This window comes from Lissotriton vulgaris, chromosome 11 (genome assembly GCF_964263255.1).
Source record: "Lissotriton vulgaris chromosome 11, aLisVul1.2, whole genome shotgun sequence".
Classification (NCBI taxonomy): domain Eukaryota; kingdom Metazoa; phylum Chordata; class Amphibia; order Caudata; family Salamandridae; genus Lissotriton; species Lissotriton vulgaris.
Genome location: NC_141699.1, coordinates 185,060,863 through 185,069,329, shown reverse-complemented (window position 1 = coordinate 185,069,329; position 8,467 = coordinate 185,060,863). Strand labels below are relative to the sequence as shown.

The 8,467-nt window shown below is 42.0% G+C and overlaps 1 pseudogene; it reads left to right on the top strand.

Annotated features, from left to right (window-relative positions):
- The first annotated feature begins 4,247 nt into the window (after positions 1 to 4,247).
- LOC147679496 (large ribosomal subunit protein eL28 pseudogene) lies at positions 4,248 to 4,669 on the top strand (annotated as a pseudogene).
- The last annotated feature ends 3,798 nt before the right edge of the window (positions 4,670 to 8,467 follow it).

Below are 8,467 nucleotides of genomic sequence, written 5' to 3'. Positions count from 1 at the left end.
AAGGCCAGGGCCCAGCGAACAGAGTGGAACAGAATAACTAGAACCTGGGTGTAACGGTACCAGGGTGCAGAAGACCAAGAGCACTAGAATAGCCAAACTTATTAATACTAAGGGAATGGACCTGGATGTCCAGGAGAACCAGTTCCAAAATTAATGAGGTTCCAAAGGACCCATAAAAAGGTACTATGGACCAAGAGATCCCAAACCACTGGGTGAAATGCCAGAAGGACCATGAGGACAAAACTCAGAGCCAAGAGGACAAGGATGATCCAAACCAAGAAGACAAGGGCTAAGAAGCAAAGGCCTAAGAGGGCAAGGACGCAAAAAGCCAGGTAGATCAAGGGGCCCAGCAGGACCAGAACTGATGTACTAGGAGTCAGATAAGCAGGGTGAGAGGATCAGAAGGACCAGGTCAAATGGACGAGGATCAGAAAAGAACAGGAAGAGCTGCCAGGAGAAGGGGGACTGAAAGAACCAAAATGGTCAACAAGACCAGAACAAAGAGGAATAGGCATACAAAGACCCAAACAAGGAGGACCAGAAACAAAAGTGTCAAGTTTAGTTGGCACAAAACCAGGAAGAAAACACAGACTGTGAATACCAGGAATAAGAAGACCATTGCTAGGCAAACCAGACTGAGCATGAGGAAGACTAGTAGAACAGGACCTGAAGAATCAAGAGGAGATGGCTAGACAACCTGAGACAGCAGGGCAAGAGTTAAAAGGACCAAAGCAAAGAGGACCAGTGCGACCATACTCAAGGGGAAAAGGAAGATCAAGTTACAGAGGAAAGAAGTTACAGAGGCAAAGAGTATCAGGACCTGTCATACCAGGACAAGTAGGACCAGGACAAGAAGGGTTAGGGAGGACCAGGACAAGGGAGTTCAGGATGAAAGAAGCCATGATGACCAAGGTGGGTGGCTAAGATCAAGTTGAGCTGAACAAGGAAGATCAGGACAAAGCAGAAAAGTTAGTCCAGGATGGCAATAACCATGTGTACAGGGCCAAGAATATCATGACATGTTGGAGGAGGACCAAGAGAATTAGTCAGGTCAGGTACAGATGAACTAGGGCCATTAGGACCATGGACCAGATGAGCAAATATTAGGTGGACTATATGAATCAGAATCAGCAGGATCAGGAACAGAGCAAAGAGGGCCAGAGAGGTCAGAGCCAAGGGGGTCAGGACCTGATGTTCCAAGTGGAGCCTGGGGGCTGGTGACTGAGGTTTTAATACCAGGATGGCAAGGATCAAGGGAACCAGGAGAACCAGAGCCAGGAGGACCAATTGGACCAGACCAAGACCAAAATTACTAGTCCCAGCTTAAGTGGACATGATAAGGAGGACAGGGACCAAATGGATGCTGTACCAGATGGACCACAAGGACTAGGGCAAGTAGAATCAGGATGACCCAAACCAGGATCACTATGAGTGATAACCCTAGGAGAACCAGAACAACAGGGCTAGATGAATAAGGATCAAGGACACCAGTAGGTTCAGGGTTAGGATCAGTAGTTCCAGGATCAGGAGTCCCCGGAAGAGCAAATTCAAGGATGAGCCAGAAGTAGGGACCGGAAGGATGAAAAACAGGAGCACCAGATTCAGAAAACCAGTACCAGGGTAATAAGAACTACACTGTTACCAGGGCCAGTATAGGAATCACAAGGACCAAAACAGCCCAGGAAAGTATGATTTGGAACAGGACTAGGAGGAGCACGAACACTTGAAGGCACAGAAGAACCTGGAAGAAAAGGAAGACAACCAGGAGCAGGATGACACCTATGTGGGTCTAAGCAACATTTATTACGATATCCCTTTTGTAAAGTTCTAAATACATGGACCAGTAAGATGCCTTTTAAATGAAATGATGGAGAGTACATATAGGTTCCCTACACAGTGGACATGTATTAACTGCATCGTTGTCGGTGGAGGGTGGGGAACCAGAACTGAAGTGAGGGAGACTGGAGAAAAGGCTACCCAAAGACATTTTGTTAGGTCCTTTTCAGCGAAGGGCTGCTGATTAGTTCTCCCTGAATGACAACATATAGTAGATAATAGAAATAAGAGTTAGGTGATACATTTCTCTTGTTTAAGGTGTCAAAGTGTTTAAGTAGGGCTGCTCTTTTGTCTGTTACTGAAGACTCCCAGTTCAAAATTCTATCCATGGTATAATGGAGTGGCATTCTGTGCCATATCGGAAAAATGGGCAACAAGGGCCTGATGTAGCGAAATCATAGGCTTTGTGAACCAAAAAAGTACTTATCATTATGTTCAAAACCTTTTTTATGAGTTGGAAAATTCTTTTTACTAGTAAAAAGGACTTTTGAAACCTTTTCTTAGTTACAAATAGGAGGTTAATGAAAGGGGTATCTCCCCTCCCTTTCCAATTCAGAAAGAAATTAATTGATAATTTGAGTCAGCAGTCACTGTCGCAAATCACTGTCTGGTCCTTTAAGGGACATGGGATGCTTTGAAAACAAGTTTTTTGTTCTGGAATGCACTCACAGAGATGATGGTGTGCTGTCACTGGCAGGCCACCAACTCTGGTATTATAGCCAATCACAGAGGGTCACAAATTGATACCTGCTTGATGAATATTAAATTGACAGGTCATTCTGAAACCCCCTTGAATTCAGATTAAACAGTGCATACCCTTGGATTCAGATTAAACAGTGCATATGTGTGTTACATATGTGAGGTGGGCAAAATAACTACACACTGGGAGCGGCCCTAGTAATTTCCAGTGGCTGAGATTAATAACAAATTATATTCAACACTTTTCAGTTGCTCTGAGTGGGACGGATATGCCCAATTGTAAATCATGTGCACACTGTGTCACTAGAACCAAACAATACCTTGCCAATGAGTCCTAAAAATGGAGTAAATGCATGGCATGGTTTACCTAATAGCACAAGGCTAATCACAATAACCACCAATATCCACTTTAAAAAAAAGACCACTAACTTGGGTTCTAGAGCATTGAGGGGCACAGAGTAAAGTGTTTCAATGCCTTATCTGTCAGTTATAGCTGATAGAGACTGAATAATAATTCACTTACAGCTACTGACACTCTTAAACTCACCTAAGATCAAACTGCTACAGGTCATGTCCATCACTCAGTAACGCATCAGTCCACAGCAATAAACCACTCATCACCAACTGAATAGGGATGGAATAACTGAAGAAATCTGTCACATGCTGCTGGGCAAGGCATACTTTATTTTGGTCACCACTGCTGGTCACAATAATCTGCATGCTATGACTGCTTCTTGATGTCTCACAATGACAATTAGTTGTGGCCATATTATTAACAAAGTACATCCCAACAGATCATTTCTCCATTTCTCCCCCCAATATATGCCTGGTCAAGACCATAAACTTTAAACAAAATATCTCAGAATTGCCAACCCAGTGTAGTAGCCTGGTAAGTGGACTACACTCCTAAGCTTGCTGAAAGCCATAAATTGCATGCCTCTGGCTCACCCCTCTTCATTCATGGTAATGGCTTCTTGGTGGTCATTATTCACACCATGGAGATACTTCCCATATAAAATCTAAGTAAGGACAACACACAGAGTCAGTGTAAATATGGCTAGAAATGCAGGTGGCTTATGGGTGGAGAATAATTGGAAAACTAGATAATTAATGCACACTGCTCAGCTGGGCACCGCCTGCTCCCACACCTTTAATGATCATAGACATCAGTTAAGGGTCGCCAGAGATCGCAGTTGTGTGCCCTGTGCGACCGCTGGCACTGCCTTTGTGACCCCTGACCTCAGAGGTGGCAAAATCAGTGCGGAGAACACAAGGGTGACTCAAACTTCTTATTTTCTCTCCATTTTACCAAAAGTTAATAACGTTTTAGATTTCACTATTACTTTAATAATAAAATAAAGCACAATTACCTGGAATGGACATTTGGTGGCAGTTAAGGTGAGTTAAAAAAACATTTAAATGTAAGCTGTGTGCATGCTTGTGAGTAAGAGTGTATATATTTGAGAAAAAGTGTGTGTAAATGATTGTATATAAGTGAGTGAGAATGTAGGGTTATGCTTGAAAATCTATTGTTGGCTCTGGCATACTGAAGTTAATTCTTGCCTTAATAACAAACCCTGTGACAAAATACAGGCCCTGGCACACTGGAGGCAATTCTTGGCATAATAGGCACCCGTGAAAAAATGCTGAAACTAGCACATTGGAGGTATTTCCTGGCACTAAGAAGGACAGGCTGTCCTTTTTCTCTGACCAACGAGTAGAGAGGTGTGAAGATGTCTGCCCACCTGCAATGGATGATTGTTCTCAATTGCTCCAGCTTCCTGATTAAATGGAACAAGCAAGTTTACAGTACGGAACCCAACAATCTGAAGGCCAGGAACTCTTTTCGGTACAATGGACTCATCCACAGGAAAACAGTCGGTGTGGAGCCGGTCGCTGATGGAAAAGGAGTCATTGTGGTTCTGAAGAAACGAGCAGGTCAGCGCAAACCAGTCTCCGCCTATGAAAAAATCACCATTAACAAGAATGCCCGGGCTACCCTGAGCAGCCTGCGTCACATCATTCGCAAGAACAACTACAGGAAGGACCTGTGCATGGCGGCTCTCCGTCGTGCCAGTGGCATCTTGAGAAGCTAGCAGCCTGTGGTGGTTAAGAAGAAGCGTACCAGGGCTACCAAGATGTTTCATAGTTAATTGAATATAATAAAACAAAAAATAACAGTAAAAAAAAAAAAAGAAGGACAGGCTGCCATATGTGAGGGCAACTATGACAAAATGCTGGTCCTGATATATTGAGGTAATTTTTGTCACTTATGTTGTATATGGACAGCATAAATAAAATCAATTCTGGCACTGGCTTGCACAGCATATGATGCACCTATGACAAAATGTTAGCCCTGGCACAATGGAGCTAGTTTTTCACATATAGTGGTATCTGTTTCAGATTTTGGGGTTACCTTCTAGGTAGCATTCCCAGGTAGCATCAGCTTTCATTTGCTTGGCACACAATTAAATTATGTTAAAATTATTGAGAGTCATTTCAGATCCTATGATGTTTTAGGAAATGTATGTGAAAAATGGTGCTTTAAAATGCTCTATATGACCACATCCATTTCAAGCTTTTCTCAGGGAGAGAAACCACTATTAGAGACTTGGCTTTTGCGCATCACTCGCTAACTACAATTCCGGGCAAGTTTCACATAATCAAACTTTCAACAATTAACTCATCAATCTAAAATCAGAGTATCAAAAATACATGTTTGTCTTTGTTGTGTTAAGATATTGATCATGTTGTTTTTATGGAACTGGAGCAATGACATATATTTGGATGTCATATTGGCTTAAGTCATGTCACATGACTTCCTGGAACAAATCCCTTCCTGTGATTTCATTAAGATCAAACGATATGTGATATAACTTGCGCTACCCCTGGTATTTTGGTGAAATGATGCCCATGGTAATGGTGAAGGTCATTTTCTTCTTTGACAAAAAACAGAGGTCTGATTTAAAGGACCATAAACTCTCTTTTTGTTGGAACATCATCCTGAGTCGGAGCTATCTAAAGCCTAACACATACACTCCAATGCTCTGGAAAGGCTCACAGCTTATTATCACTTCACAAGTACTTAATGGAAACTGTGGTTTCAAAGCTGGTTGTTGACTTCGTTCAACTAATGCTTCTAAGAAATATTAGAACATTGTAATGTTGAGAGCTCCATAGAAGATAATGGAGCACAAGCGTCCTATATTAACTGGTCTAGGCCCGCTGTACTAAACATTTCAAAGTTTTAATAAACAACCTCTGCCTTTCTACCTCCCTGCCTCTCCAAAATACATGAAGTGGGCAGGATAAGGAGAAAGGCAGAGGCTGTGCTGCAGGGCACACCAGAGCCTTCCCCCTCCGTCTTCCGTAGCTCAGAGTCACTTGAGCGTTGGAAGGAGGGAGGGATAATGCTGCTCAGCTCCTGGGTCTCCATGGCTTGGCTGAACTACAAAAAGCAGTTCAGCAAGCCAGGAAGAACCGGGGGTGACTTCAGTCCCTTTTCACAGCTCTTGCTGTGGATATTCAAAGCTAACTGCCAAGGCCCTGTGCATGGCTGTTAGCTGTAGAACATTCACAGCAACATCTCATCCCCTTCAGGCTCCATGAGGTCTTTGTTTTACTAATTACAAGATTCTGTCCTAACTGGGCACAATGTTATAACAGCTTTATAGCCCACTGTAACTGGGCTATACTGGTCGGCCATTTAAGGCTCCTCCCTTGTTAAAGGCCCTAGCCTTTGGCTCAGGCATTTAACATTGGAGGGGGCCTTTGAAGGTCATTATACCCTGCTATGGCGGGCTATTAAGCTATATCCATGCACTGTAGGAGTTTGAGAAGTATTTGTCTGTATGAGTAATTATGCAAATATTACTTAAATGGCATTTAATATGTTTTTATTTAATTATTTTATATCACTGCTCATCCTATTGCAAGTGTTAGATCACACATATCACACACATATTTTATACAGACATGATAAATTGTACAAGTGTAAAATCAGTGTACAGGATATGTTACCTAAGATATTGAGGGTTACAGTTCACATATCATCCATGTTGGTAGACATTATCTGTTGAGAGTGAAAGTAGGGAAAAAATAGTCAGGATTTGAAATATAATGCATTATCTGGAGTTGTCCGTACTAATACTTTATTACTACACAATCAACACAATAAAACCCTCTTTAGCCGCTTAACCGCGGCAGCAATTCTGCTGTGGTGCAGAGGTTTAATTGATAGGAAAAGGCTGCGTCGGCCAATGGATGTGCGCAGCACTACAGAGGTAGTGCTCGCGACAGCCGTTGGCCGACGCACCCATCGAAGGGGTCAACACCCTTAGAAAAATGGCAATTGAGAAAAAAACAATAAAGTTCTAAGCTCATATCTAGACGTTTATGGTCAGCTCCTTGATACTGGTTCATAGCTCATTGTTCTCTATTTAAAGGATTGAAAATTATCAACTGCAAGTAACAGAAGAATCTCAGTGTCAACGGCAGAAACCTACTTACCTATATACATAGAATAGATATCTGTGATCTGCATGTCACACAACATCCTTTGCAACCGCTACATTAAACTTCTGTGGTACTTTATGAGTCAAAACTATGACTAAACAGAACTCATAGCCCTCCAGCAAGTGCATTAACCACCAGAGTTACTTACTGTTAATCCGTGAAAATATTGCATGGCACACAAAGATCTCGGCATCAGGTACTTTAAACCTATAAGAATTTGAAATTGCAGCCCTTTTTCCCAATTAAGTATGACAGAACGGATGTATTGTCACATTTGTCCTTGTTGCCTATTGCTTTGCGGCAGAGATTAAAACACATAAATATATACATTGTTTGCCAGACTCTGCTTTTCATAACCTTGTGACTCCACCACTTTTCAGCTGTTACAACTTGACCCACAATGTATGGGTTCATGGAGTAGAGGTTTTTCTATTTCCACCATTGACACAAATCTTTTGATAGTCATGCAATGGAGCAATTATTATTGTACCCTGAAACAGTGAGCTCACTTTGTTTTTATAGATTAAGGACTGGATAAATTGTGATTAAAGCAAATATTGTGTTACTAGTGCCGGATATCAGTTTGCGCCCTGTTTTGGAGAAAGAGCTACCTATGCTGCTCTGTTTACTCAACACAACTGATTTCCTTTCTCTTGAAGGTCCGTGCTCGTGTTATTTTCACAAAACGTTGTAGAGAATGAGTAGTGTACAGTGAACCAGCAATGTATTGTGTTTCATGCTCACAATGGTTGGGTTTGTTTGTTTGGGTGAATCTAGTTACTAACCTCTGAATGTGAGTTGCGTACTTTGGCAGGGGAGTGGTTCTCAGAGAGCTATACCAGACCTACCCACTGGTTGCAACTCTGAAGTTTCCATTTACCACATTTCCTACTTGGCTACTGCTTTGCATTCACTACTTTGTGCAGGCCAATTGTCCTCCCTGTGTGAATGCCCTAATTAATTAGGGGGCATATTTATGAAACTGATTTTTAGTCGGAAATGCTGCGAATAAAAAGGTGTGTTTGCGACTAAAAAATTACAAAACGCGATGTACCAGGAAAATCGCATTGCAATATTAAGGAAACGCAAAATTTGCGATTCCTTAATTTTGCATAAGCATTTAAGGAATCGCGAATTGTGATTCCTTAAATGCTATGCAACTAGCACCCAAGTTGTGCGATTTCTCCTTAAGAATCGCAAATTACCACCAACTTCAAGTTGCTACTAAAAAGAAGACAGCACATACAAAATCAGGTGTCTTTTTGAAAAAATCACTTTAACCAAAGAGGAAAACATTTTACTGGTGAGGTTATGGAGAGGCCCTATCATCTGCATAAGCTCTTTCTCCTTGCCCCCAGTTCTCAATTAAACATATACAACTTTGCAGGCTGTTTGCACTGGGTTCGTGCATGGAGAA